Source organism: Lygodium microphyllum, chromosome 7 (genome assembly GCF_053477565.2).
Source record: "Lygodium microphyllum isolate KBCC chromosome 7, Lygodium_microphyllum_v1.1.10, whole genome shotgun sequence".
NCBI lineage: Eukaryota > Viridiplantae > Streptophyta > Polypodiopsida > Schizaeales > Lygodiaceae > Lygodium > Lygodium microphyllum.
Window position 1 is genome coordinate 52,184,435 of NC_141141.1, and position 21,790 is coordinate 52,206,224.

Consider the following 21,790-nt stretch of genomic DNA (forward strand, 5'->3'; position numbering starts at 1 on the left):
AAGATCCATCACAAGTATGACACACTCTCCCGCCCATTACCTCTATCTCGGTCCTCTAGGCACAAGAGTTCAGGGTACAATCTTCATTCCCTGCACAATTTGTTTACATTCCCTGCACAGTTTGTTTGCTGCATGAGCATTGTATTATATTTATTCATTCAATCTTCATTGTGTTCATTGTCTCTCGATTACCCTAACCCTAGCTGTGTTTTGTTGAGTTTATGCTTTGTCATACACTTTCATTCATGTTTTTGCATTAGGGTATTTCTTTACACCCTCACGATTGTCCCCTGCCAAAGAGGAAGTGTGAAAGGGTGTGAAGAGGGGCAAGTGAGCCTTATCTATACAAGTATACACGTGCAAAGGATCCACAAACATACGTACCTTCCACATCCACTGAAGCCTAGTAGTTTTGAAATCCTTCAATTGGGATTGATATCCAAGTTCATGATGGGCTTTTTCTTGACAGAGAGCAAGATTGTCTCCTGGTCCAAGCTCCTATGAGGAAACAATTTGGCAATCTAATTGAAGACATGGAATCCATGGTCGCATGTGCTTCGAGGTATTGCTAACACGATAGTCATGTATGTTGTTGTGAGGTATTGTTGACAAACATAGAGGGCTGCTATGATTCTTCTCTATTTGCAAGAGCTGGTAAGATCGACATCAACATGAAGTTCTCTCCATGTAACGTGTCCGCTCCTCAAATTGTGGAACACGTCTTAGCAGTCCATCGAGAGATATATCTAGAAGATGCCACTCGGCACTCCCAAGAAATGACATGGGGTTTGCCAACTAGGGTCTCTCGAGTCTGCCTCGCAACGGAAGTATCCGGCTGTTCCCACTAGGATCAACCTGAAGTACAGGTTCCTCGTAGTCGGGTCTTCCTAACAACCTTCTGGCGTTGGTCTACAACTGCTCCACTTTGCGCAGATACAACTGGACCAAAGCAGACTCATACCGCACTTGGTTCAAAGAGAATGGGAAATGAGAGGGATGCATCGCTCGACCTCTCTGCCCGTAGGGCATAGTCCCATTCCGGTCCCCTAAAAAGGTATGAATCAGGTTTTTAACTTACAAGTTCTAAGATCCTTGTCTATCTAACGTTCGCATCAAATAAATTCCATTGAGGAAAGCTCTCAACTAACCGGGACCACCCTGCCGTAGGATAGACTCGACGGTCACATCCATCGTGCTTCCCTCGGGGGTTGTTTTAGTTATCTAATTACCTACCACATTATGTTTGACACATAAAAGCAGCTTCCTTAATTAACCCGTTAATCACAGGTTCCTTTACGTAATTTAGGGCACAGACACTAAGACAAGATAAAACAAGATCAAACACTTCCTTAACTTATCTTCAGATTAATGTTTGTCTCCCGCCCGTACAGGAGAATTAAGTGTCCCTTTCTGCCTCCGCAGAAAAATCCTTCCGTCTCTCGGCAATAAAAAACCTAAAGGTTTATCCTACCAAGATTCTGCCTTGTAACTAGTATCAAGGCCTCCAGATCCCATCTCCAGTCACGTAGAACACTTGTGTAGGGTCCGGAGGCATTGGGATTTACGGCCAGAGCCCCCCTTGGCACCCAAGCGTCCTCTTACGCCAAGTAATTTCCACAGAGAGACCTCTCCCGATGGGTTCGGTCCACATTCCCGGCGCGGATTCATAACCCCCTTGGTTAGGGTTTCGTGGTTCGCGGGGGTAGCTAGCGCCATCCTTCCTTAATTATCCTTTTGGGAAATCGTCCACAATTGAAGCAACCAGCCCAATAACATTTACTAGGGAAAACATCCCTTTTGTTCCCATGGCAATTTATCCTTACAATTCCCGCCATGAAAATATAATCGCTTGGATATTCATCCAAAACCACAACCAATCCTTAAGTATCCTTTCGGAAACAATCAAGCTGAAATAACCAGCCTAACATCCTTTAACTAGGAAAACATCCTTTCCTAATCCAGCAAGTAACCACTCTGCTTAGCAATCATTTTTTCTATCTTTAACAAGATTAACCTTCGTTAAAACCATTTCAACAGTTCCAAGCAACATGCCTAGCATAAATCAACTACCATAAAGTTCGTTCTCCCCCTTGGGTTAGGGCTTCACAAGGTCAATTTAACAAATTCCTTCTAGATCCTTTAAATGATCTAAGTAGTCTTCCCCTTGATCCTGATTTGATAAAGGCTAACATTGTCCTATTGTTTCAAACATAGACAAGTTTGGTGGTTTGTACAACATTCCTGTTAAGGTAAAGTTCCTTTCCTGAATACCCTCAGCATTCTTCCTTAGTTCGATTGCAACCCGCAAGATCCGATACCTTGGGAATTGGGGTTTCCCCTAAGTTCGCCTTTGCTTGTAAGGAACAAGAATCTACATAGTCGAATGCTAATTCAACTCATTCTTTTCGAGTTATGGACTAGCGATCCGCCCTTTCCAACAACCTTAGCATCGACTAGGTCTTCATAGGAATTTTTCCCTAGATAGTTTACCTATCTAACTCCTAAATGTTGTTGCACATTGAGTCCACTAGGACATCCTTACCCTAGTATGTAAGTCTCCCCTTCCTGGAAGAACAAGAGAATTTTTCCGTCCCAAGTTCTAATGCGTTTAAACTATATTTACGAACTTATAATTTAACATAAATCCTGGGTCTTAGAAAAACCTGATTTTTATCCACAAGTGTTGAGACATTAACAGTTCCACTTGATTCAGTCTGCTTCTTTTCCCCTTTCGCAGCTCCCACTCTCGTACTTCGATCGCGTCGGACGAGCTCTCGTCCTCCTTCCTCAAAGTGTGAACCTTGCAAGGAACTCCATAGCTTTGCTAGGAATTTGGTAACCCTCAATTTAAAGGGAATAGTGGCAATGTTCCCGCGGTTTAAGTGAGGGGGAAGGATGAGTAGAAACAAGGCTTAAGGAGGGGGGAGGAAAACCTTAGAAGGTTCTAGAACCTTCTCTTTCTCTCTCATTCTCTTGTTTTACTTCATCTTCTCTTCTTCTCCTTCTCTGTCTCCCTCTTCTTCTTCTTCTTCTTCTCCTCTCTCTCCCTCTTCTTCCCCTTCTTCCTCTCCTTCTTCTTCTCCTTCAGGGCCAAGGGGGCGTTGTTTACGAGGGAGGGGGGGTGGTGTGCTGACCAGGACAACGGGGGCCGCTACTTGCCAACACGCAGGGGGGCGCTGTCCATTCCAAGCGGAGGGGGGGAGGGCTTGCTGCCGTGCCGAGCGAGGGGGAAGGCTGCGCTGTCCCCCTTATAATGGGGGAGGGAGGGAGGGAGGTATTGGGGGCCCGGGGGGGGGGGGGGGGGGGGGAGGACGACGCCAACCGCCATCCTGGGGGGCTGCATGCCCCCCCTTCTCTACCTCTTACTCACTCTCTCTCTCTCTCCACCATGCACATGGCAAGGGGAGAGAGAGGGAGAGTAAAAAAATTTCAAAAAAATTTAAGAATTTTAAGGGGGGGGGGGAGTTTCTCATGGGGGGAGACATTACACTCCAAGGCACCTTGGCGGTAGCTTGATTGACTACTACTTGGGTATCGATGGTCCTATTGTGATGGTCCTTGTTGTATGTACTATGATGAGCCATGATCATTATATCATTGTATTGTATCAAATCACCCATGCTATAAGAGAGGGTGTTAGTTGTTGATAAGTCCATGAGTGAGGCTGTGCAAGTATTATGGGCTTGAAATATTATTGTGCATTTCTTTCTATAGGCACCTAATTATTGAAGTGGTTTGATTTATGGCAGATGGGGCATTTTAGTTGATTGACTTGCATATTTTGTTATTATTTATATTAGCCAACTTTTTGTTGTTTATGGCCTATTTATTGTTTGGCTCTCTCCCCACACTCATTCATTTACTTGTAACCTTCTAGAGCAAATCCGATTGGAGAGAGGGAACCGGTACCAACACTCGCACAGCTACTCACTCATTGTTGTATGCGACTATCTGATGTTTAATATATGGGTTCCATTACCCAAGCAATCTTTTGTGTTCTTCTTTGCAATGTTCTTCTGTTTCACTTTTCTCACACTCTCTTTCTTTTCTCTTGTGTTGTGCAGCCTACTACAATAGTTTTCTATGCTTCCATCCTTGTATCCACTTCTGGCACTCCTGCTGTTGTCCACTCATTCCTCATCACCTTGAACTGCTGGTACCTTAAGACTTTATAAGGTACAATACGATATTAGTACCTTAAGATTATCTTATGTTTAATATATGGGTTCCATTACCCAAGCAATCTTTTGTGTTCTTCTTTGCAATGTTCTTCTGTTTCACTTTTCTCACTCTCTCTCTTTCTTTTCTCTTGGTTGTGCAGCCTACTGCAATAGTCTTCTATGCTTCCAACCTTGTATTCACTTCTGGCACTCATACTGCTGTCCACTCATTCCTCATCACCTTGAACTGCTGGTACCTTAAGACTTTATAAGGTACAATACGATATTAGTACAGGAAAAAAAAATAACTTAATTTTGTTAAAATTATAAATGATAGAACATATGTTAAAAGTACAAATAGCAATGCCATTACAAAATAAGAAGAATACATGAGATTAAAAGTCAAATTTGGCATATGCTAGGCCCTCACGATCACATGCACACACCACATGCAATACAACTAGTACATACATGGAACATAGTGTATACAATGATACCAAAAAGAGAGAGGCCTATGATTAAGACATCATTATCATCATCAAAACCATATGAGTGCTCATCAAGAGAGTCTAAAGATGACTCCTTGGCATCGGATGGTGAAATACTCTCATACTTATCCTCACTAATGAGGTTACCATCATCATCAAATGATGGCTCCCTAGGCAATGGCTATGTAGGTAAGGGGGGATGCCACCATGAGGCACACAATGGGAGCTACTAGAGCCCCGCCTCACATATATCTTCAAGCTACTCAAACCACCTCTTCTCAATGTTGGAGGGCACCAAATGACCATGCCCCTGTTGCCACCTACTTAAACTCCTTGCCCACAAGTGTGCTAACTACGAGTATCACTTGTATCTCCTACTAAAAGCACTCAATAGAGCTTTCCAAAGATCATCTCCTCCTCCTCATCCACCTCCTAATGTACACTCGAAAGAGTGTCACCCGTCAACTTGAATGTACCAACATTCACCTACACAATGCACATAAGATTATAGATACTAAATTATAAAGTATAAACTTCAAAATAACAAATTAAAACTTAACTTATCATTTAAATTTATGAATCATGACTTAGATTTTATGATTTAAGTATTTACATACTTTAGACTACCCATGCTCATCATAGTCCTTATCATGCGTAAGTTAGTGCAACAATAGACTAGCCGCTCTAACTGTTGTATGCTAAGCCGATTATGAATCTTGGAATGAATGAGAGGATAGGCACTCTAGTTTCTCTCACATGCACCCAAAGAGCAATCCTAAGCAAGGACTCTTATGTCTGAGGCCTAAGGAGTCTCTAGCATATATCCAAAATTTTGCCACCAAAAGTGAGGCTTCACAAGCGACTCTCTCCTCCAAAAAGTGGGAGAAGAAAATGTTGCATGCCTTCTCTGATCTACATAGCATCTTAGCTCTTCCAACACTACATTGTGGTCATCCACGAGTCATCATAGCACCTGATCAACCTTCGTTTTCAATATCTGGTGCCAAGCGACACGCTGCTACCATCTCTCCCACCAAGCAATGTTGAGAAACCATTTCTTCATTTTATACACTTCATTTAGGGTTTCGCACTGACAACCCCAAAAAGGGCTAGTGTCCACATTTTGGTCACTTTTTCAATGGGAGCCCACATAGTGATGCACCACCCTAGATAGCTTATGCCTATAAATAGGCACTCCATTCATCCTACACTACCTCAATCATTCTTCACCCCTCTTCCTCCGTCACTCCCACACTCTTCCCTCTTTACTCCGTTGCTGCCCATACCCCTACTCCAGGACATCGCAATTTGTGGTCACTCTTCCTCTTCTCCTTCAAGCGCCTTGTCCCATCACTCAAGTCCTATGTTTGGAGGCTCCATCCTACTAGCATCATTATCAAACTATTGGCCACATCGCTCCTACCGCATTTATGGGTTGACAAGCCTTTACAGGCTGTGTTTACCCTCCTGGTGGTTGTCCCTTCATTTGGCGTCATCATCCATCCCTTGGCATCAGCATCTGGGCTACTCTCCCTGTGCTTGATAGCTCCGACACACTCTAGGATTGTGTTTTTCTGCCCAAGTTGTCTTCTCAACATCTAGGAACTGCGTTGCGCTCCCTCCACAACTGGTGATCATCTTCTTTATCCCTGACGGTATCAGAGGATTGCAAATTGCTCCCTTGATAGCTATCCTTCACCTTCCAATGATTACTTTAATAGCCCACTGCTTGCTGGAGATGTGTTTCACTCCCTTCGCTGTGCAAATTCCCCACAAGTGTTGCTGCCTAATTTAAACAGGATAGTGTAGTTATCTTTTTTGAGCTTTGGCTCTATTGTATCAACTTTTCTTCTAATAGCATGACTCAATGTATCATCACCATGTTCTTGTGTTTCAAAGTCTCTCCTCTCTCAGTGTTTGCCGTACACACTCTGTGTTTCTCCCCACAAACCCTATTGGGTCTCTTTTGTCATTTTCTTGACATGGTATCAAAGCCAAAGGTGCTCAATAAGCCATGAAGATCCTCTGCATCAGAGAAGGCAAAGAGAAGTTGCAGATTCGGCATCATCTACTAATTTCCCCCTTCATATCCACTACATCACCAAGAGATAGAGATACTCTTCTCTTCCTCTTCCACCCACCCTCCCTTTACAAGTTGACACCCTTGTGCTATGACTTCTCCACACAGATAGACACACCACTGGGTGCTCCTCTTTCGGCATCACCAGAACCTCCACTAATGCTTCTCGACATGGACCTTTACTCCCTACCCCACCGAAGCATATGCATCTATCCCCACGCACTCATTGTGCCACCTCTCCCTTCCCGGCCGCAAAGTTTATTCTACACCGACTTTCAGATTTTTATGCTCAAGGCAATAAGAAGCATTTGATGCGCTCTAAGCCCTTTCGAGCCACAAAAGAATCGACTGGTACCACAGCCTCCTCGCGACCACCGCAATGCACTACGTAGGTTGCTTCTTCTTCTAAGGATTCAAGAATGCCACCTCAACAACCCATAGTTTGACAATCCGCTTCCCTAAGAGAGACTGATTGTTGGGTATCGTTCCCTCAGCAGTCCGCTCCTTCACAAGACAATGGCTGCTCGACACTTTCCATTACTTCGGCTTAGTAGTCCACTCCACTAAGAGACAGTGGGTATTGCTACCCTCGGCTCAACATGAGCCTCACCTTTCCCCACCCTCAACTACTTAGGTTCAAGAGGCCACCTCTAGGAATTCTTCGACATCTTCGATACCCCAAATACCTTCTTTCATATAACCGACGGCACTTTCTTCATCATCAAATGATTTGGAGTCTATGATCCATGAGTTTTTAGATTCCCTCTCTCTCGTAAAGGGAGATTCAGAGGGAGATGTACTCTCTTTGCCCTCGGAGGGGGCCTTCTACTTCAACTTCAAAGGGGGACCTTGCACCTCCACCCTTTGGGGGGCACCTACTCATCATGAGGTTCATCACCCACCATTTACTGTTTTGAAATGGCTATCTTCGAGCAATCATTTCACCTATTGATACCCAAGATCTTCAGGTACCACTTAGATCGAGGTATCACAGGGACGTGAAATTTTCAGATGCTTTAATCTTGCTAGTAACATTTGATTAAGTTACTAATCAAATGTTGCACATGGCAGTTATTTCATGGGAACGGGCCAAGGACCCCAAGGACGCAATGGGTGTTAAAGAGATATGCCAATTGCGTTTTGGTGGTCAGTTGGTGCTAGGTTGGACCCTAGGACAATTGTTTGGCCATTAAGTGTCAGTGGTGACACTAGGGACTAGCATTAATTAATTAATTAATGCTAGTCTAAGGGTCCACAAAGGTTGGGAACCACTCCAAGTTGCAAATGGCCTAGCCAATTTCATTCCAGATGGGCATGTTTAATTTTGGGTAGGGTCAAAAGGACTGAAATTAATTTTCAGAATTAATTAATTCTGAAAATTTCATTTAATGGCTGAAAATGCATTAGGAAGGCTGCCACTTGGCAAAATTTTCCCATGCAACTAGGGAGAAGGCTGTTGGAAGCTGAATGGCAGCCATCCGGAGCTTGGTGGAGGGAGAGGAGGTGATCAGATTTGGCTCTGAGAGGCGACGACGACTGATCACGCGCCGCGACAGGACAAGGGGCAGCAGGTCTTCTCTTCCGCCTCAAGAGAGGCGGCGGTAGGAGAGACGGGCTCACCAACCGAGCTAGTGTTTTAACCCCCTTTTGAAGCTATTGGTGCCATCAGATTTGTCATCAGAACTACGAATCAGAAGATACATTTCAGCTGATTTTCTCTCTTTCTACAGCATTCTCTCATCTCCTCTAGTCTATGCTCAAGTATTCTCAGCAATTCTCAGCCATGGATAGCAGAGTACAGCCAAATTTGGTGGACAGCAAAGAGTTTACTATTGTGAACCCTAAATTACAACAGTAATTAGGGTTTAGCAGCCACCTTGGGACCCATGCTATCAGTCAAAGGCATTGTACACTGAAATCAGCACCGGAAATTCGTGGAATTGTGAGGATTTCAGATGCCAACCCATCTATTGTGAATTTGGGGTAGCATTTGACCAATTGGGGTTCCATTAGAGCAAGTCCTGGGTGAAAATCAAGGGCCAATTTGCCCGAATGCTTTGTTGATTATTGGAACAGCAAGGGGCTTTTGAATCAGCCAAGGAGATTGTGAAATCTCGGCTTGTAATTTATCCATCAGTAATTGAAATTAAAGAAATACCGAAAGGGGCGCCAATTTTGGGGCCAACAAGGTGTCCACTGTCCAAGTTTATGAAGGTAAAGTGAGCATTTCAGTTTATGTTCATTTGCTAACTGTTGTAATAAAGTGCTTAATCAGGTTAAACCACCCTATCCAAGAAGGAAGGCTCGTTTCATGGTTCCATTGCCAGGATAATCACTCAATGTCTTGATTTGGTAAGCTCGAGGCACCTGATTGCAAGCCAAAGCTTTGTGCTAGTGCTGATTTTTGTGCTCAGCTGAGAAATTACAGCAATATGTCTTCATATAGTGAGATGAAATCAAGCAGTGATGATGCCTCTCAGTATGGACATTCTCATCAGAATAAAGGAAATGCAATGCCTAATCTTGGACAAGGTTCTCATGATGGACAACAAGCTGAAAATGTTGTTGTTGGGCAAGATGCAGGGCCTTCAAGCCATCATGAGGTAGATGACCAGCAAAGTGAAGAGGAATTTGATGGCCAGTTCAAGAATCAAATGAGGACAGCAACAAATCTTTTTGCTGAATTGGCAAAGGATCCTCAGTTCACCCGATTTTTGAATGCTCCAAAGAAGGACAGCAAGGGCAAGAAGAAGAAGTCAACTTCTACACCTTCGGGACAGCAAGATGCACCGAAGGTAGTGCCAAATCCTTCACTTGAAGCTCCTAGAGAGGCCAATGAAGCTAAACAGTTGGTACCTATGGGGCAAGGAATGCAAATGCAAGGCCATTGTGGAAGTGCCAATCCAATGGATTTTGGACAGCCGGGCATGCATGCTATGATGGGGCAGCCAGGATACTTTGGTGGTAGCACGATTTTTCATGCAATGGTTGGCCAAGGGCCGCATACGGGAATGCATGGCACAAATCCCTATGGTATGCAGCAGCCAATGCATGGTGTGTGCAAGGCCCATTGTTTTCGATTATGGCTGGAAATGTGCAAAACCCTATGTATGGTAGCATTGGCTTGATGCCTCGGGCACAAAGTGGAATGTTTGGCAATGCATCTGCACCCCCGAATGCTTATGGGGCTCAACGAATGACTGCTGGTCATCCAAATGCTTCATTTGGGCTTGATCATGATGTAAATACAGCAAATGCACCTTTTTTGCAGCAGCCAGTGTATGACAACTTGACTTCCAAAGGGGAAGCAAAAGACTATGATGAGGGTGGAAAAGCAGTGAAGTTTGAGTCCTTCAGTGGTGCATAAGATAGGCTGAAAGCTTTGACCTTCATTCAGCAGTTTGATGCAGCCTATTCAGGGGGAAACTTCACCAAATCCTCTAAGATTCGAAAGGCAGCCACTTTCTTGAAGGGGAATGCATTGCAGTGGTGGTCCACACTCTTGATGCAACGTAGAGCACCGTCAACATGGGTACAATTCAAGCAAATGTTTGCATCGAATTGGTTGACTAGTACCTTTGAGGTGGACATCATGACAGCTTGGAACAAGCTTGATGCTAAGGAATGCAAGAATTTAGAGCAATATAATAAGAAGTTTTGGGATGCATTGCTGCCCGTCACTTCTTATCGTGCCGTACCCCTTCATGAGCAAGTGGAAAAATATGTATGTGGGCTGCCCAAAGGAATCAGGAATTTTTGCAAACAAAGTTGTCAGAGAAGCATATGAGATGGGTAAATTTTCTCTCTATGTTTCATTTTCAGATTGTACACATTGGTGGTAAAAATAATGTTGTGACTGATGCACTGTCACATAAGCCACAAATTTCAGCCGTCACTATGGTTTATCACACTGAGTTGGATGCCATGAAAGAGCAATATGCTGTTGATTCGGACTTTGCTAATGTTTATGATCAGCTTTGCAATAGCCAAAGGCATGAGCATTTTATGCTAAGAGAAGGATTTCTGTTGATGCATGGACGATTGTGTGTCACAAAGCAGTTGAGGCCTAGAGTGATCATTGAAAGTCATACTCCTCCGTATGCAAGACACAGAGGTATCGATGCCACAGTCAAGGCAATGGAGCGTTTCTTTTATTGGCCAGCTTTGAGGTATGATATAGAGCAGTTTGTTAGGGTATGCATCATATGTCAGAAGGTAAAGCATGATAGGCAAAAGATGTCGGGCTTGTTGCAGCCCTTGCCTATTCCAGATAGGCCTTGCCAGAGCATTGCTATGGATTTTATCTTTGAGCTTCCTAGGACACCTACAGGGAATGATGGAATATGGACTATTATTTGCAGGTTTAGCAAACAAGCCCATTTCATTCCGGTGAGGAAGAAGATAAAGGCTGATCATATGGCACGATTTTATCTTTGAGCTTCCTAGGACACCTACAGGGAATGATGGAATATGGACTATTATTTGCAGGTTTAGCAAGCCCATTTCATTCCAGTGAGGAAGAAGATAAAGGCTGATCATATGGCACGATTATTTATGCAGCACATTTTCAAGTATCATGGTATGCCTAAGTCGATCATCAGTGATCGAGACTCTCGAATGATGAGTCTATTCTGGAAGGGGTTGTTTGAAAATATGGGTACCACGCTGAAATTCTCATCATCCTTCCATCCGCAGACAGATGGTCACTCTGAGGAAGCAAATTCCATAGTGTTGGATCTTTTGAGGTGCTATGTTTCAAACCACAAGACACAGTGGGAGTAGTATTTGCCATTGGTTGAGTTTGCATACAATAATACGGTGCATAGTTCCATTTAAGGTACCACGCTGAAATTCTCATATCCTTCCATCCGCAGACAGATGGTCACTCTGAGGAAGCAAATTCCATAGTGTTGGATCTTTTGAGGTGCTATGTTTCAAACCACAAGACACAATGGGAGTAGTGTTTGCCATTGGTTGAGTTTGCATACTATATACAGTGCATAGTTCCATTTTCAAGTATCATGGTATGCCTAAGTCGATCATCAGTGATCGAGACCCTCGAATGATGAGTCTATTCTAGAAGGGGTTGTTTGAAAATATGGGTACCACGCTGAAATTCTCATCATCCTTCCATCCGCAAACAGATGGTCACTCTGAGGAAGCAAATTCCATAGTGTTGGATCTTTTGAGGTGCTATGTTTCAAACCACAAGACACAGTGGGAGTAGTATTTGCCATTGGTTGAGTTTGCATACAATAATACGGTGCATAGTTCCACTGGCAAGGCTCCATTTGAGGTGATTGAGGGTGGCAAGAAGGTTCCACCTATTTTGCATGCTAAGGATAAGATCTTTGAGGCTGATCGCTTTGTGGAAAGCTTGGATGCAGCCTATGCAAAGATAAAGTATGCACTTCAGAGATCACGGGACAAGCAAAAGCGGGCAATTGATCGCCATAGACGTGCTTTGCAATTTGCAAAGGGCAATTATATATTGTTGTGTTTCGAAAAGGCAAGGCTGAAAAAGAATAAGGGAAGAGAGAGGTTGTATCCAAAGTTAAGCATGAGATACTATGGGCCCTTTCAAGTGTTGGAAAAGGTCAGCGATGTTGCATATCGGCTGAAATTACCTCCACATTGGCGGATACACAATGCCTTTCATGTCAGTTTGTTGAGACCTTTTCGTGGTGATGTGCCAGAAGATGGATTTGCTGAAATTCAGCCAGAGGTTGAGGAACTAGATGAGATTTTGGTACCCGAGCAGATTTTGGCACATAAGGAAAGGAGGGTCACAGGTAAAGTTTCCAGAAGATATTTGGTGAAGTTTCAAAATTATTCACCAATGGATGCAAAATGGATGGAAGAGGATGACTTGGTAGACCATCCTCAGTTGTTGCAACTTTATCTTGATGCCTTTCAGTTAGAACCGACTGCCTGATGCTCAAGGGGGAGGCAGCACTTCCACTCCACCGATTTTGGATAGCTCTCGTATGTAGTGGATCTCGGATGTATTCAGCATGCATCTAAGGTACTGTGCTGACAGTATGTCTGCCATGAGGTCACTACTCGGTGTACTAGTCACTATGAGATACATGTATATGAGTATGGTTGTCACCACGGCTCTAAGACTACTTATGCATGAGTTTTTGGACCAGTTTGGCATAAGTTTTTGCCTCAATTTTGAGATCAATTTCTGATTAGTTTCAGCTCATTTTTTTATCAATTTGAGAACTATTTATGATCACTTTGGGATCAGTTTTGCATCAGCTTTTGCATTAGTTTCTGATCAGTTTTTTTTACCATCAGCTTGTGATCAGTTTGAAGTCACATTTGCAGTCATTTGTGATCAGTTCTCATATCAATCAATGATCAGTTTATGATCAGGTCATGCTCAGTTTTTAATGGTTTACAGCTGATTCCATGGACAGCCACATGTAAACGAATGTCATTGAAAGTTTCAGCCATGGTTTATGCTGAGAATATGCTTTATTGTGGTTTTGAAGTCAGAACGGTTGAGAAACATGAGTTATGGATGCATCCAATGGTTTCTAGCAACAGTTTTGGACTGTTTTCCAGTTTTCTATTATGTTTTGTTGGTTGGAAATTTTCAATAAGTTTTGCGCATATGCAATGGTTTGACAATAGTGGCCAATGTTGTGGTAACTGTCGTGCCAAATTGAAATTCCAGTGCAATATACTTTTGCTTTGGCCCACTGTAGTGCAATCGAGGACAATTGCAAGGTTTTCAAGGGGGAGATCTGTCACGGGGACATGAAATTTTGAGATGCTTTAATCTTGCTAGTAACATTTGATTAAGTTACTAATCAAATGTGCAAGGTTGTTTAGCACATGTAATGCACATGGCAGTTATTTCATGGGAACGGACCAAGGACCCCAAGGATGCAGTGGGTGTTAAAGGAAAAAGTTGTGTTAAGTTATGCCAACTGCGTTTTGGTGGTCAGTTGGTGCCACGTTGGACCCTAGGACAATTGTTTGGCCATTAAGTGTCAGTGGTGACACTAGGGACTAGCATTAATTAATTAATTAATGCTAGTCTAAAGGTCCACAGAGGTTGGGAACCACTCCAAGTTGCAAATGGCCTAGCCAATTTCATTCCAAATGGGCATGTTTAATTTTGGGCTGGGTCAAAAGGGCTGAAATTAATTTTCAGAATTAATTAATTCTGAAAATTTAATTTAATGGTTGAAAATGCATTAGGAAGGCTGCCACTTGGCAAAATTTTCGCATGCAACTAGGGAGAAGGCTGTTGGAAGCTAAATGGCAGCCATTCGGAGCTTGGTGGAGGGAGAGGAGGTGATCAGATTTGGCTCTGAGAGGCGACGACGACTGATCGCGCGCTGCGACAGGACAAGGGGCAGCAGGTTTTCTCTTCCGCCTCAAGAGAGGCAGCAGTAGGAGAGGAGGACTCGCTAACTGAGCTGGTGTTTTACCCCCCTTTTGAAGCTGTTGGTGCCATCAGATTTGTCATCAAAGCTACGGATTAGAATATACATTTCAGCTGTTTTTCTCTCTTTCTACAGCATTCTCTCATCTCCTCCAGTCTATGCTCAAGTATTCTCAGCAATTCTCAGCCATGGATAGCAGAGTACAGCCAAATTTGGTGGACAGCAAAGAGTTTACTGTTGTAAACCCTAAATTACAGCAGTAATTAGGGTTTAGCAACCACCTTGGGACCCGTGCTATCAGTCAAAGGCATTGTACACTGAAATCAGCACCGGAAATTAGTGGAATTGTGAGGATTTCAGATACCAGCCCATCTATTGTGAATTTGGGGTAGCATTTGACCAATTGGGGTTCCATTAGAGCAAGTCCTGGGTGAAAATCAAGGGGCAATTTGCCCAAATGCTTTGTTGATTATTGGAACACAAAGGGGCTTTTGAATCAGCCAAGAATATTATGAAATCTCGGCCTGTAATTTATCCATCAGCAATTGAAATTAAAGAAATACCGAAAGGGGTGCCAGTTTTGGGGCCAACAAGGTGTCCACTATCCAAGTTTATGAAGGTAAAGTGAGCATTTCAGTTTATGTTCATTTGCTAATTGCTGTAATTAAGTTCTTAATCAGGTTAAACCACCCTATCCGAGAAGGAAGGCTGGTCTTATGAGGCCTTGGAGGTTCAACCACAACTAGGTGACAAGGCCTTCGAATTACTTCCAAAATGAAGTTACGGAGCTCGTGGCTTCTCTCTCAAGTTGAAGTTAGGTTCTACAATTCATCTCATCTACACTTCCTTACTACATGTTACCCTCCAGGGGGAAATCTTGGATCTTTAGGATCCTCTCCCTCTTCTTCTCCTCTCTCTTCGCTCCTCTTTCTTCCTTCCTTTTTGGGCCTAAGAGGGGGTTGTTGAGAAACCACTTCTTCAATTTACACACTTCATTTAGGTTTTTGCACTAACAGCCCCAAAAAGAGCTAGTGCCCACATTTTGGTCACTTTTTCAGTGGGCACCCACATAGTGGTGCACCACCCTAGACAGCTTGTGCCTATAAATAGACAATCACTTCATACACCACCTCAGTCATTCTTCACCCCTCTTCCTCCATCACTCCCATACTCTTCTTCCACTGTTGCCCATACCTCTACCAGAGAACATGCAATTCATGGTCGCCCTTCCTCTTCTCCTTTAGGCACCTTGTCCCATATCTCAAGTCCTGCATTTGGAGGCTCCACCCTACTCACGTCATCATCAAACTATTGGCAACAGCACTCCTACCTTGGCGTGAGGTCTCCATAGCTGGCAACCTCTTCCACTTCCTTCAAGCTTCAGCAAATTTGTGTTTGACTACCAGGAGACCCCCTCCACACTTGGCGTCACCTTCCCCAACCTAGCGTCATCATCTTCCTACTTGGCGTCACCCCACATCTGGCATCACCCCACATCTGAGAGCTGCGCTTCGCTCCCTCGACAACTGGTGATCATCTTCTTCATCCATGACGGCATCAAAGGACTGTGGTTCAATCTCTCGACAGTGTCCTTTACCTTCCAATGATTACTTTGATAGCCCACGACCCGAAGGACTACGTTTCCCTCCCTTCACTGTGCAAATCCCCCACACGTGTTGCTACTTGATTCAAACAGGACAATGCAATTATCTTTTGAGCTTTGGCTCCATTATATCAGCTTTTCTTCTCATAACATAATTCAATGCATCATCACCGTGTTCTTGTGATTCTGAGTTTCTCTTATCTCTCAATGTTTGTCACACACACTGTCTTTCTCTACAAAAACCTATCATCTCTCTGGTCTCTTTTGTCATTTTCTTGATAGACCACACAAGTCAAATATGCAAGTTGTTCCAAACAAAGCTCTCTATCGTCCATGACCATCGGAGACTTGTAGATTGGATGTACCAATACTCCAAAACCATGGATGGGCTTATGCATCCATGTCCATCTCCTCTCTACTATCTATAAAACATGTGCACACTGGGTCTCTGTGATCATCGTGCAAGCCCACACCCAATGCAAACGCCTATCTCAGCATGATAGAAATCAATATTATTGGTGCAACAAAGTCTACAAATGGTAACACATCACCTATCATTCGAGGATCCACCCAATTTATAACCTTGTCCCAAAAATCTCTCCATGGAGAAGCCAAGAATAAAGTCAAAGAATCAGCTATTTCCATGGTAGCTAAATCTCCAAAGATGCTTACTAAAATGCTTTTAGCAAAGAAAGACAATGCTAAAAGAGACTTAAAGCTTGGAGAGAAGAGCACCAAGTTTATTATTTTCTATGGTAAGAGAGATTCTTAAAAGTTGTATCTTTTACTAGACAATTTGATATTGATTTTGGTTGTGAAGATAATATTAAAAAGTCAAAGATTAGATGGTTTAAATACATATAAAAGATGTCACTTTAAACTCGTGGCTCTAAGTTATTCAAGAAGAAAAGAAACCCAAGTCTTAGAAAAAGTCTTAAGGAAATGTTCAACAAGAAGTTTCTGCCTTCATCCTTTGAAGTCAATGTGCAATAAGAATGGGATGAGCTAAAGCAAGGCCAAGGAGAAAATGTAGAAACATATATCAACACAATTGTAGCTATTTCTCTTAAATTTACATCTCTTAATGAAGTTCCTTTCAATATGAAGATAAGAAATTTTATCCATGGGTTATATCCAATGATACGATCAAGATGACATAGCTTGATACTTTGACAGTAGCCCAAGATGTTATTGAGCTAAAAATGCATTAGCTTGACTTAAATAACCCCAAAACATGCTTAATTAAATTAAAAAACCTTTTATTTTAAAAAGAAACACAATACTAGAGAGTTACTGTGTCCCACATGCAAAACCCTAATTTGGGTGCCCCAAACTTTCTATAAATAGGCATGCAGCCCACCACTCTTCCTAATCTCGTTTTTGCATATTTCAGGACTTTCAGTTTGTTGTCCACACCTTGGACGCAAAGGACATCGCGGTCCAAGCTGGCTATGGCTGTCTACAATAGTCTGGCACTTGTTTCCAACCTTCCACCCACTATTCAAAGCTGATCTCAGCCAAGCAACTACTGATGCTAGTTTACCTTAGTGTCGCCAACTTGCCACATCATCAACCAACCTGCGTTTGCTTTCTAGAACTGCCGCCTGCTAGTTTTCTCTCTCCTCAACTATTGCCTTCTCCCACAAGCTATCGCACAACCTTTGCTGGCTATGTTTGGCAGTTTTCTCTCTCCTACAACTATCACCTAGTCCAAATAAGCTGCATTTTGCTGTTTTCTCTCTCCTCACATGTATTTTTAATATTTCTCTCCCCTCATCTACGTTTTTAGTCTTTCTCTCTCTTGCACTACCATCTACATCAAACGCAGCCTTCCTTGGCTGTGCTTGCTAGTATTCGACATCCTAAGGCTACCTTGCTACATTTCAAGATCCGTTCCGAGTACAACACACTCTAACTCACTGCCCCTACCCTAATCCTCAAGCATAGTTTCCATGAGTTTCGAAAACTTGAAGAAACGGAGTTTCGGAGTTTCGGCCATTTGTAATTTTGGTGGAAACAGCATTTCGGAGAAACCAATAAAATATGATTAAGTATACATATATATACACATACTAAGTATACTAGAGACTAGAGTCACTGGTGACTAAACAATCTTAACTTTTAGCACAAGAATCCAACTTCCAAGACCCATGATTTAAATTTCACAAATCACATTGCGCAGCAATTTCACATAACTTGCAATATTTTGAAACAAAAGTGTAACATATTAACATCATAATATCTGTCATCCAAGAATCATAATCAAAACTTAAAAGTTAAAAGTCAAGTTCATCATTCATGAGACTCATCACTCGTCACTCATGGTAATACGAGTAGTCACCAGTGATAGATCATAGTACTAAGTAGATACATGATACATCAAGATTCATCATTCATCATTCAAACTTCAAAAGAAGGCAACCTAGATTCTAGAATCTAGATACATCTAACATTAACAAAAGCCAAATTAAAAACTCAAGAGTCAAGACTACAAGCTATAGCAATGATCATATGATGTATCATGTGAGTCATGACATGTCTCAAGAGTCAAACATCAAAGTAAGATATGAGATCTCAAAGAACTGATAATTTTAAAGTTCAAACAACGGCCACTGGCCAGCCATGAAGAAAAACATAAGCGACTGACAACTGTCAACAATGCTCAACATCAATGATAAAATCAAGGCTCAAGGCTCAAGCATTTGTAGCAACATCATCTAAGTCAATAGAGGTGCTGTCATCCTGATCCTCCTCTGGCTCATCGATATCCACATCAGCTGATGAGCCAAAACTATCAGAAGCCCCTGAATCTGCTAGAGCAGCTGAAGTGCTAGCTCCATCTATGGCTCTCTGATGTTGTGAAGCAGTCCTACTGCGCGTGGTACGGCTTGGGGCTATCATCTCCCGGTAGAGCATGGTATATATGTCCCGCTCCTCTGGAGTAATGTCTGGAACAAACCTTACCTTCTCTATGTCGATCTTGTCAATATTTACCTGTGTTTATTTGACATAGAGATTTAAAAAAGTTATCATCTTTAGATTCCAGAATTGACATTCAAAAGTCAAACTTCAAAGACCATAAGCTGTTAGCAAAATATAAATATAATCACCAATGTAGGCTCAGGATGAATATCGTTTTTCTCAAGCAGTTGGAGGTTGCAATGGCAAAAGACCAACCTCTCTAACTGAGCAATGGTAAGTTTATTCCTTTTCTTTGTATGGAAGCCCAAGTACTCCAATTTCTCTCACAAGGGCCTGAGCTACAATCTTGTGAGAGAACTCGTATAGCAATGCGTTTCTATAAATCATCATTCAAATAGAAACACAAACGGAGCCATAAGAATCTAAGATTCAACTTTCAAGAATCAAACTATGCAATGAATGCCAGTGATAATAAATTACAAATATGTAATTATGTATAATTATTTAAAAAAATCTTGAGATTACAAATTACTATTTGTGAGCGCACAATTTCCATACTTTTCCCACAATGAGACAGAGGCTAAAGTCGAGTCTGTCTCAACTTCGCAGTCTCTCTATCAAAATGCAAGCTCTCATTGCGGAATGTCAAAAGATCATCCTCAATCCTTTGAAGCATTGACACATCGCCACCTGTCACCTTTGTCATATACTCCATGAATCCCTCCTCTAGCTCCTCACACTCACTCTGCTCATTATCTCGCCAAAGAGGATGCAAGACATGGGCCACTGCATGAATTGCTCTATGAAACCAATTCCATCTCCTCTCCCACACAGCTACGATTTGATCAGTCCTGTCAAGTCTCAAGAATAGTTATTCAAATCTCAAAATTCACACATATAATATTAATTTGTAAAATAAAGACTCAAGAGTTACTTACTTGTCCGAGGACAAAAAGTTTTTTTTTTTTAGAGCCTCTTCTATCTTATCCATATACTCATAAAGAAGACACATAGTGCTACCCTCCATATCGGTAATGCATAGAACTGTGTAGATAGCATTGAGAGTTCTCACCATAGTCTCCACATCTTTCCACCAAGTATCATTCATGACATTGCACCGAAATGCCATGGTCTTTGGATAATCATACTCATCCCACTGCATGAACTCATCAGACCATATAGTGCGCACCAACTCCTTGTGAACGCGCACTAATCTCTCAAGCACAATAAAGATGTAGGCAAATCTAGTGGTGGAGGGTTTTAAGAGCTTAAGGTGGCTAAATGAGCAAAATATAGTAAGAACCTTGGGCCTCTTCCTCACAAAATTGACCATACTTGTGGCCGTGCTGAATATGACCTCAATCCATTGAATTTTGCCTATATCCTCAAATCAAAAGATCAATGGAATGAGAAGCACATGGTATCCATACAATGCTTGGAAACTCCTCCTCTAACATGCTGCCCAGAGAGACACAATTGCTTCCATTATTCGTCACAACCTGCACAATATATTCAAGCCCGATTTTCAAGATGACATCCCGTAAATGCTGCCATATAAATGCACCTGTCACTACAAGGCCTCGCAAAGAGGCATCAATGGCCTTCACAAACATAGTGCCCTTACAGCATGAGACCATGACATTATACACATTTCTCCTACGGATGTCAGACCATCCATCACACAAAACGATACACCCATACTTCTTCCATGCATCTTTCAATGGCTCTAATTGAGCCTCAATGCATGCCTTTTCCTTCTTGAGCTCCCATGTGCGTAGTACCTCTAAGGATGGGCCCTCCCATTCACATCCAATGCAGCTGATAGCTTTTATGGTTCGCCTCCATTGCTTTGTTTTAGCCACATGGAAGGGAATAGCACATCAATGAACAATCTCATCAACTCTCGAGTTGCCTCAGCTATGGCTTGCTTTTGCATAGCAGCATGTATGCTAGCCCTCTGTAATGAACCTCTAGGAGTACCTAAAACATCAGGTTGAGGCAAAGGAGTCCTCGTCGCACGTGAATAAGAGACCGAGGCTGAAGCGGATGCACTTGCAACAAGATTTGATGCAACCCTACTTCTCTTTGACGGTCCAACCGCACTTGTGCTACCCTCTTGTTGCTGAGCTGTGGCTAAGTCTTGGTCTTGTTCTGCATCAACTGTCGGAAGACCAAGCCATTGCCTCCTCCATAAATCAAGAGAAAGCATCACATCTCTTGGCACATTTGCACATGAAGCTGTGTCTCTTTTTGGCACATGAGCAAGATGGTCTTTGACCCTAGTGACACCCCCCGTTTTCACCATGCCACAATAAATACATTTCCACCTTTTAGATCCACCTGACCCCTCATATGAGATTATGAGAGTAACATGGCGCCAATTAGGATCAGGAGCCATGGTATTTTCTTGGCTGCAAGCTGTCCAAACATCAAACAAATAACACATAAGGTTGAAATAATGTGAACATGGCTGGCAAGACAAAAATTTTCTTATATCTTGGCTGAAAATTGCAAAAATTCGGTTCTGAAATCTACATGTTCACAAACAAATGACACATAAGGCTGAAATGTGTGCACACAACTGGCAGGACAAAAAATTTCATATATCTTGGCTGAAAATTGATTATTGCAGACATTCAGGTCTGAAATCTGTATGAAACAGGCTGAATGTTCAAAAACAAATGACACAAGGCTGAAATAATGTGGACACAACTGGCAGGACAAAAAATTTTATATATCTTGGCTGAAAATTGATTATTGCAGACATTCAGGTCTGAAATCTACATGAAACAGGCTGAATGTTCACAAACAAATGACACACAAGGCTGAAATAGTGCATACACAATGGGCAGGACAAAAAATTTCATATATCTTGGCTGAAAATTGCAGACATTCAGGTCTGAAATATACAAGAAAACAAGCTGAATGTTCACAACTGAAGGTTACCTTTCGAGAAGAGAGCTTTCAGTGTTACTGAGTGACCACGGGCTGATGTGCAGCAGTTCAAGCGCGGTTGCTTCAGTTCGAGCAGGTGCAGCAGTAGGAGAGTCCAAAACAAGCAGGGGGAGAGACGAAATATGCAGGCGACTAAGAGACGCAGCCTATTTTGGGGGTTTTACCCTACTTGTTCCCTG

The 21,790-nt window shown here is 42.5% G+C and overlaps 1 protein-coding gene and 1 pseudogene across 3 annotated transcripts in view; both read right to left on the reverse strand.

Moving 5' to 3' along the window:
* LOC148033440 (uncharacterized) overlaps nucleotides 1-21,790 on the reverse strand; it is an 85,494-nt gene that overhangs the window by 38,518 nt on the left and 25,186 nt on the right. The window lies entirely within an intron of this gene.
* LOC148033441 (uncharacterized) lies at nucleotides 18,278-21,068 on the reverse strand (annotated as a pseudogene). The gene is made up of 4 exons (XR_015691463.1): nucleotides 19,595-21,068; nucleotides 19,192-19,507; nucleotides 18,845-19,034; nucleotides 18,278-18,728 (listed from the first exon to the last, which is right to left on the reverse strand). The product of XR_015691463.1 is annotated as an uncharacterized LOC148033441 (transcript).